Raw genomic sequence first — 9,949 nt, 5'->3', positions numbered from 1 at the left:
GAAATGTACGTTTTGTTTTCCTAAAGCCATCTTAACTAATTGAAATTTCCGAAAGCAAATAAATTAAACTGTCACAGCACATGATAATTAAAGGCATCCTGGTGATTCCTATTTTTTGAGCTCCTTATCAAGCTTAGTTGCTTCTCCACAATGTAGTATCTGTGTACTCTCTCTAAAATGCCCTTATGGTTGTGACTGTTGCATTTAGTTTCAAATATTCTCATTGCCCCTGTTCAAAAAATCTTTCACTCAATGAAAAAAAAAGTGTGTATGTGAATACACATACATACACACATTTTATATGTACAAATGTACATATATATCCAAACTCATACACATAGAATATATGTGATATTTGAATACAGTTTATATATATGTGTATATATCTATACAGTTTATATATGCATATATATGCATATGAAAATGCATACACATGTGTATATAGAATATATGTGACTATATATATAGTTTATATTAATACAGTTTGTGTGTGCATGTATAACCAATAAAAGCAATACCATGGAAAATAAATAAAAATTGCTTAGATGCCTGTAGAGAGATTGATAATTAACTCTTTTATTAGGCAATCTGATAAAAAATGAATCTTGAGTGTTCTTATTTAAAAAGTAGTTTCTTTTTTTTTACAGTTTTTTGAGGGGGGAAGGCAGGACAATTGGGGTTAACTGACTTGCCCAAGGTCACATAGCTAGTAAGTGTGTCAAGTGCCTGAGGCCAGATTTGAACTCAGGTGCTCCTGACTCCATGGCTGGTGCTCTACTCACTGCACCAGCTAGCTGCCCCAAGTATTTTCTTTCTTTAAACAGAGGTAGGGTGATTAGATGGAATGTTGCATGTATTATAAAACTTGGATGATTTTGATGAACTGCTTTTTTCTCCTCTTTAAAAAAAACCTGGCTCACTGAGAAAGGAAAAAAAATGGATGTTTCACTGAGAAAGGGAAGGAAGAGGGATATATTCAGAAATAAAGATGATGTACCAGAAAAAATATCAATATTTTTAAATACAGTGTTTCAAAATGACATAAACAGGAGGAAACTTAGGTGCACTTATTATCACTGTAATCATTTCAAATCAAAAGTATGGAAAACCATAGTTTAGGGTGAAAAATGCCAGTAAAATATTTTAAAGTACACAGAACAAAAAAGAAATGTGCAAGGAGGCAAAAATAAACAGGAAAATTTTAATATCTCTTTAAATTAAATATTAATTTAATAAATCTACATAATAGAAGTTCTAAAGTTAATAATCCTATATTTTCCTTGTTTTCTGAAATGTTTGATTTGTTTGTGATTAAATTCATAATTAAAAATGAAATATTAAAAGGAAATTATATCCTTTCAACGTTTGATTTTTCCAATAAAGAAACTTTATAATGTAATTTTCATGGTGACATAGGAGTGAACTTTGGTTCTTGAATGTTATACCAATGGTATGTAAGATCTAGCAGGTACTACTAAGCTAAATGTCTTCAGTAGTAGATCTTTCAATGTATTTTGTATGACTGTTAGACAAGAACCAACTTAACCAAGATAAGAAAAGTTCACCAGCAGGGTTTGCTGATCAGATGTTGAATTAGCTTTCGTTTGATTGATGTCTTTGGCAAAAGCACCTCCTAACATTGAGATTTTAAATACAGACACACACACACACACAGACACACACACACACACACACATGTGTATGTGTATATACACACATATATATACACATACATACACACACACACACACACATATATATATATATACATATACATGATATTTTCAATTCCAAATTCCCTCTACCTCCTTACCTACCCATTGAGAAGACTAAATATATGCTAAATATATGAAAACATGTAGGGGACTGTGGGACAGTGAGGCATCGGTTCAAAGGCCAGTGGTGCTGAGAGGTCTAAGCGATGAGTTATCCAGGCTATCTTCCCCTCAGAGGGGGCTACCCGCCAGCTGCCCCAGGTGGTAATGCCCGGGGAGGGACAGCCTTCCTCCCTGCCAGCATGCCCCAATTGGACTGGAAAATGTGGCCAACTATGCTGGGCAGTTCAACCAGGATTATCTTTCAGGAATGGCTTCTAAGATGTCAGGGACTTTTGGGGGAGCCAACATGCCAAACATGTGTCCTGGAGCGTGTGGAGGAGGGTTTCCCACCCATTCCTCCGGGGGTTTTGGGAAGCCTCCTCCTGCCCAGCAACCAGTGCCTCCTTATGGAATGTACCCACCTCCTGGAGGAAACCCACCCTCAGGAATGCAAGCTTACCCAGGATACCCTGGGGGCCCTGTGCCAGGCCAACCCATGCTACCTCCTGGGCAGCAGGCTCCAGGGGCCTATCTGGTCAGTAGCCAATGACCTATCCAGGGCAACACCCAATGCCACCTCCTTCCCAGCAGCCAGTGACGCTATCTGGGCAGCAGCAACCGATGCCAGCCTACCCTGGATTCTCAGGCTCAGTCACCCCAGCTGTTTCTCTGTCACAGTTTGGAAAACATGGCACCTCCCCGGATGCTCCCTGCTTCGATCCCGAGGGATGCGGAAGTCTTGCCGAAAGCTAAGAAAGGATTTGGGACTGATGAACAGGCCATCATCGACTGCCTTGGAAGTCGCTCCAACAAGCAGAGGCAGTAGATCCTGCTTTCCTCCAAAACAACATATGGGAAGGACCTTATCAAGGATCTCAAATCAGAACTCTCAGGGAATTTTGAGAAGACCATCCTGGCTTTGATGAAGACTCTGGTCCTCTATGACATCTATGAAATGAAGGAAGCCATCAAGGGGGCTGGCATGGATGAAGCTCATTGAGATCCTCACCTCTCGCAGCAATGAGCACATCCAAAAAATCAACAGGGCCTACAAAACAGAATTCAAGGAGACTTTGGAGGAAGCCATTAGAAGTGACACATCAGGACATTTACAGAGACTTATGGTCTCACTTGCTCAGGGAAACTGAGATGAAAGCACACACATGGATATGTCCCTGGCTCAAAGAGATGCCCAGGAGCAGTATGCAGCTGGAGAGAATCGTCTTGAGGACTGATGAATCCAACTTCAATGCCATCCTGTGCACAAGGAGCCGAGCTCACGTGACAGCAGGTTTCAATGAGTACCAGCGGATGACAAAACGGGGATATTGAGGAGAGCATCTGCTGGGAGATGTCTGGAGACTTGGAACAGGTCATGCTGGCTGTGGTGAAGTGCCTCAACAACACTCCAGCATTCTTTGTGGACAGACTCAACAAGGCAATGAGGGGAGCAGGAATAAAAGACAGGACTCTCATCCGAATCTTGGTGTCTCAAAATGAGAGTGACCTGCTTGACATCCGAGCTGAGTATAAGAGGCTCTTTGGCAAGAGTCTATACCGTGGCATTATGGGAGATACCTCTGGGGATTACCAGAAGATCCTGTTGAAGATATGTGGAGGCGACGACTGAACCTGTGTGCTTGCCTTCTGACCAAGAAGAGGGAAAGGAAAGCAGCCAAGTTTGTTTTTCCCCCGCAAAATTTTGTAGATGTTCCAGTGAGAAGTGGATGTCAAAGCATCCATCATAGATTCCCGTCTCTGTCCCATCCCTTCCCTTCCCTAATGGCATATCACGCTGAAGGACTTTGATAGATGTTTTAGGACTCTCTCAGTATATTTTTTTCATCCATCACAATGACCACCAGCTCCCTGCTGCTGAAGTAGATATCGGTTTTCTTTTCTCCCTCACAGTCTCGCATGCTCCCATATTCCTGTTGCACTTTCTGAGACTGTTGGCTTCATGTAGACTTTTTAATTGTGTTTCGAAGCAATGCTTAATTTTTTTAAACAGCCATTGTCATACCCATGTCTTTTTTTTTTAAACCACAAACATTTCTGGTGCAAGGGATGACTAGTTCTCTGTGGAAGGGGTGCCCTGTGTGAGAAGGGAACGGAAAGGCTTTTAAATGTAATTTCAGTGTGTTTGGAGGGAGTGTGTCATGAGAACTGTCATTGCCAGACACTTTTTTAAAATATATATATAGAGAGGCTGTTTATGTGCTGTACCTTTATTGTACATATCATGAGAATGTAGCAGCAGCTGCCAGCCAACAGAGACCCTTCTGTTCCATAGATGGCTTAAACCTGAATGACTATAGCTGAAAATGATTATCCAATTAAAGCCATCTTTTATCTAAAATAAAAAGAAGAAAAAAAAAGAAAACATGTAAAACATTTTTGTTTTAGCCATATACCAGGTTGAAAAAAAATAAGAAAAATAATGAAAAAAATATTTGTCAGTCTCCAATTTGAGTGCATCAGATCTCCATTTGTGGATGGCTAGCATTTTTCATCATGTGTCCTTTGGAGTTGTGCTGGATCATTGTATTGATCATAGTTTTTAAATCTTTCACGGTTGATTATCTTTACAATATTGATGTTATTGTATATATTGTTTTCCTGTTCTGATCACTTGATCCTGCATCAATTCATATATGTCTTTCAGGGTTATCCAAAACCCTTATTTCTTATAACGCAATAGTATTCCATCACATTCATATAGCATGACTTATTTATCTATTCCCCAACTAATGAGCTTTGTTCTCCAATTCTTTGCTAGCACAAAAATAACTTCTTTAAATATTTTTTGTGTTTATGGGTCCTTTTCCTCTTTCTTTGATGTCCTTGGAACATAGACCTAGTAGCAGTAATGATTTCTATCTTTTTGAGCATAGATCTAAATTGTTCTCCAGAATGGTGGAAATAATTCACAGCTCTACCAACAGTATATTGGGATATCTAGACTTCCACATCCCCTCCAGCATTTTCTCCAACCCAGTCAAACCAGGAGGAGGGTGAACTTGTACTAGGAAAAAAACTTTCACAACTACTCTGGTCACCTCTTCCAGATTCTCCAGCTCCGGAATTTCATAGTCTTCTTTTCCTTCATTGTGTCCTTCTTCTGGGAGTGTCCTCCAATTGAATTTGAAACTCAGCTCAACTACCAGATATGTGACCTTGGAGATGTCATTTGATTGTTCTGATACTCAGTTTTCTGACAAATTTAATAGGAAAAATATTAGCAACAACCTCACATGGTTGTTAATGCATTAGGTAAATATGAATTATATTTTCATCCTATTTATTCTGCCTGAACCATCTTCCCTTATTTAAGGTAGTCCCTTTGTAGTAATCTCTTTATAGATTATATTCATCAGCATGACAGAAAGTTAAATATCAGGTGATTTCTTGGGACTCATCAATTTGTATTTACAAATTGTGGTGCTAAGAAGTAAATTTTTACTTTGTTTTTTTTTATCTATATAAATAAAAGAATTCCTCTGGAATAACTCTAATTAGCACTTAGTGGAAATAGTTCCAAAACAGTTTATTTATTGTCACATATTTGAATCTTTTACATTCTCTCATTTTGGGTGGCTTCCAAATTTAGAGTAAAAAATATCTTAGAGTCTAGAGTTAACATGTAAATTTGTTGTCTGACTGATTGTTTTTATTTTTAAAAAGTCACCCACATTTCTATTTTTTTAATGATGAGAAACACATGATGACTTTAACATTATATGTCTTATCTGTTATATGTTTTGGGGGACTTGCAAGGACCCTTGACCAAAAGTAATAACATCTGAATTTTCTGTAGTTTTCTTCAGAGAAACATGAACCTAGGACCATGGTTTAAATGTGATTTTTTGCAAGATTAATTTGGTTGGCAAAAAAAGTGATAATATTGTAAAGTCCTTATTGTTTATCAACTGTTCTAAGGGTGCGGTGTGTAATCCTGCCATTCAAAATTTCATTTTCTCCCGTCTCTAAATTTAAAGGTGAAAATGTGCTAGCTTATGTTTGCATTGAGGTGTGGAAGCCTTTTTGTCATTAAATTATAGGCTAAGAGTCTTTTTAAATGGATCATTTCTTTCTCTTTAACATTTAGTCAGAGAGAAGAAAATAATTTTAAATTCGTAGGTCAATACAGTATAAGTATTAAAATCCTTACCTTTATTTAAAATTAATTTTACTTTTTTAAATAGCAGTTCTGGTCTAAAAAAAAAAGTCAAGAGAATTTTACAAAGGATGAAAAAACATTCTTGTTGCTTGATCCTGAATTGATAGACTAACCAGAAGGTAAAAGACATTTCCATAATTATAGTAAATGAAGTGTCACCTGGCAAATCAGTTCAAAAAAGTAAAGCTATGTGCCTCATCCAAATTATGCATTTTCAATGTCAAGGAGAACAAAATGATTAGTTAAATTAACCTCTGTGCTGGAGGTTACTAACTAAAGAAAATTAAACATTTATAGACCAGACACAAGGCCATACTTATTAAACTGAGGCTTATCGTTCCCATTATACTATTACTGGAAAGGTTCAAGAAGACAAGACAGTGAAAGGTGGATGACATAGAAAAAAAATATAGATTTAAAGACTTCTTTTTAACAATGTACTGAGCAAACATGTCCTGATACAATATAAGACCCTTTCAACACAGTAATTTCAATATGCAATGTAAAAAAAAAAAATAAAAGGTACATTTTTACTTCTCTTGCTTCCTTATATCAAATACCAAAATGATCACTCATACAGACAGTTGTGCCTTAAGAGTTTTTTTTAAACTATCTTAATCACATAGAGAAACTACATCATGAGTTTTGTTTTGTTTTACTCAGTGCCTTTTATGGAGGGGAGGGGGGTATGCAGTAAAGACTTGGGGAAACAAAAGGAACAGAGTAAAACAAAACAAAACTCATTATGTGTGTATGTATGCATATGTACTTTTAAAAGAGGACAAATGGTTTGTCTCTGACAAAAATTTTATAAATCAGCTATTTCCAGTACCACTCAACTTCTTTCAGATAGATCAAAAAAGCAACAAACCAGGGTTTGAGAAGATAGGGACTAGGGGAAATGATCAGAATTTCTAATGAAGTTTCCTAAAGTCCAAAATAAAAACAACAACCTGGTGTAATGCTTAGTAACTAAGACTTGCAGTCTGGAAGACCTGAGTTTGAATCCAGCCTCAGCTACTTTTATTGTCAGCCTAGAAATGCTATTTGAACTCTCTGTACTTCAGTTTGCTCATTTGAAAAATTAAATAATAGCTTGCCTCAAAAGGTTCTTGAAAAGAAAATATATGTAAAATTATTTACAAACTTTAAAGCTTATATAATTGTCAACTATTATCTAAAGTTTTATTTTGCATAGGGGTGACATTCTCTATAAACCATCATATTTGAGGGAAAGGAGTAGATGTTTGTTAATCCTGATATAGTCCCCCCACCTGTAAATAACCATTCTCTTCAGAAGCAGTCTTTCCATTAAATATGGTTGAGGGGTGGAGCCAAGATGGCGGCTGGTAAGCAGGGACTAGAGTAAGCTCCGTACCCAAGTCCCTCCAAAAACCCATAAAAAATGTCTCTGAACCAATTCTAGAATGGCAGAACCCACAGAACAGCAGAGGGAAGCAGGGCTCCAGCCCAGGACAGCCTGGATGGTCTCTGGGTGAGGTCTATTCCACACGGAGCTGGGAGCTGGGAGCTGGGAGCTGGGAGCTGGGAGCTGGGAGCTGGGAGCTGGGAACGGAGTGGAGCAGAGCCCAGCCTGAGCTGCGTGGACCATCCAGACCAGAAGTTGGGCGGAGGGGGCCCTAGTGCCCTGAATATGTGAGCTGCGGCAGTTACCAGACCCCTCGACCCACAAACACCAAAGACTGCGGAGAAGGTTAGTGGGAAAAGCTGCGGGAGTGGAAGGATTTCTCGGTTCGGCTTCCAGCCTCAGGGGGCAGCGGAGGTGGGGCAGCTACAGCTGTTGTTACTTCTGGCTCCAGGCCCACCTGGTGGGAGGAATTAAGTGGCGGATCAGGGCAGGAGTGCAACAGCCTGCTGAAGATCTAAGCCCAGTCTGGACTGGGGGTTCTTGGGGAAGGAGTAGTGTGGGTCTGACAGAGCTGGCACCTCCCCCCCAAACGTGGAACATAGAACTCATTAGTCTACAAGCAGTCATATCCCAATGAAAAACTCAAGGGTCAAGGTAGTTGGTTGGGAATATGGCCAGGCAGCGAAAACGCGCCCAGATTCAGTCTCAGACTTTGGATTCTTTCTTTGGTGACAAAGAAGACCAAAACATACAGCCTAAAGAAGACAACAAAGTCATAGAGCCGACAACAAAAGCCTCCAAGAAAAACATGAACTGGCCCCAGGCCATAGAAGAACTCAAAAAGGATTTGGAAAAGCAAGTTAGAGAAGTAGAGGAAAAATTGGGAAGAGAAATGAGAAGGATGCGAGAAAACCATGAAAAACAAGTCAATAACTTGCTAAAGGAGACCCAAAAAAATACTGAAAAATACACTGAAGAAAACAACACCTTAAAAAACAGACTAACTCAAATGGCAAAAGAGCTCCAAAAAGCCAATGAGGAGAAGCAGAATTAGCCAAATGGAAAAGGAGGTCCAAGAGACCACTGAACAAAATACTACTTTAAAAATTAGATTGGAGCAAATGGAAGCTACTGACTTTATGAGAAATCAGGATATTATAAAACAGAACCAAAGGAATGAAAAAATGGAAGACAGTGTGAAATATCTCCTTGGAAAAACCACTGACCTGGAAAATAGATCCAGGAGAGGTAATTTAAAAATTATTGGACTACCTGAAAGCCATGATCAAAAAAAGAGCCTAGATACCATCTTTCAAGAAATTATCAAGGAGAACTGCCCTGATATTCTAGAGCCACAGGGCAAAATAGAAATTGAAAGAATCCATCAATCGCCTCCTCAAATAGATCCCAAAAAGAAATCTCCTAGGAATATTGTCGCCAAATTCGAGAGCTCCCAGATCAAGGAGAAAATACTGCAAGCAGCCAGAAAGAAACAATTTGAGTATTGTGGAAACCCAATCAGAATAACCCAAGATCTGGCAGCTTCTACATTAAGAGATCGAAGGGCTTGGAATGCGATATTCCGGAGGTCAATGGAGCTAGGATTAAAACCTAGAATCACCAACCCAGCAAAACTGAGTATCATGTTCCAAGGCAAAATATGGATTTTCAATAAAATAGAGGACTTTCAAGCTTTCTCAGTGAAAAGACCAGAACTGAATAGAAAATTTGACTTTCAAACACAAGAATCAAGAGAAGCATGAAAAGGTAATCAAGAAACGGAAATTGCAAGGGACTTACTAAAGTTGAACTGTTTTGTTTGCATTCCTACATGGAAAGATGATGAGTATGATTCATGAGACCTCAGTATTAGGGTAGTTGAAGGGAATATGCATATATATATGTTTATGTATATATATATATATATGTGAATGTGTATGTATATATCTTTGTTTATATGTATGTATGTGTATATGTATATATATATGTGTGTGTGTGTATATATATATATATGTAAAAGAGAGAGAGCAGACACAGGGTGAGTTGAAGATGAAGGGAAGATATCTAAAAGAAATAAAATGAAATTAAGGGATGAGAGAGCAACATACTGAGAGAGGGAGATAGGGAGAGATAGAATGGGGTGGATTATCTCACATAAAGGTGGCAAGAGGAAGCAGTTCTGTGGGAGGAGGGGAGAGGGCAGGTGAGGGGGGAATGAGTGAACCTTGCTCTCATCAGATTTGGCCTGAGGGGGAATACCATACATACTCAGTTGGGTATCTTACCCCACAGGAAAGAAGAGGGAGGAAGATAAAAAAAAAATAACAGGGGGGCGATGATGGAGGAGAGGGCAAATGGGGGTGGAGGTAATCAAAACAAACACTTTGGAAAGGGGACAGGGTCAAGGGAGAAAATTCAATAAAGCGGGATGGGTTGAAAAGGAGCAAAATGTAGTTAGCCTTTCACAACATGAGTATTGTGGAAGGGTTATACATAATGATACATGTGTGGCCTAGGTTGAATTGCTCGACTTCTTAGGGAGGGTAGGTAGGAAGGGAAGAGGGGAGAGAATTTGGAACTCAA

The 9,949-nt window shown here is 38.8% G+C and overlaps 1 pseudogene; it reads left to right on the top strand.

Moving 5' to 3' along the window:
- Positions 1-1,921: 1,921 nt before the first annotated feature.
- LOC118848737 lies at positions 1,922-3,495 on the top strand (annotated as a pseudogene).
- The last annotated feature ends 6,454 nt before the right edge of the window (positions 3,496-9,949 follow it).

Source organism: Trichosurus vulpecula, chromosome 4 (genome assembly GCF_011100635.1).
Source record: "Trichosurus vulpecula isolate mTriVul1 chromosome 4, mTriVul1.pri, whole genome shotgun sequence".
NCBI classification, from domain to species: Eukaryota; Metazoa; Chordata; class Mammalia; order Diprotodontia; family Phalangeridae; genus Trichosurus; species Trichosurus vulpecula.
The sequence above is the reverse complement of the archived record's forward strand: the minus strand, read 5'-3'. Positions and strand labels throughout refer to the sequence as shown.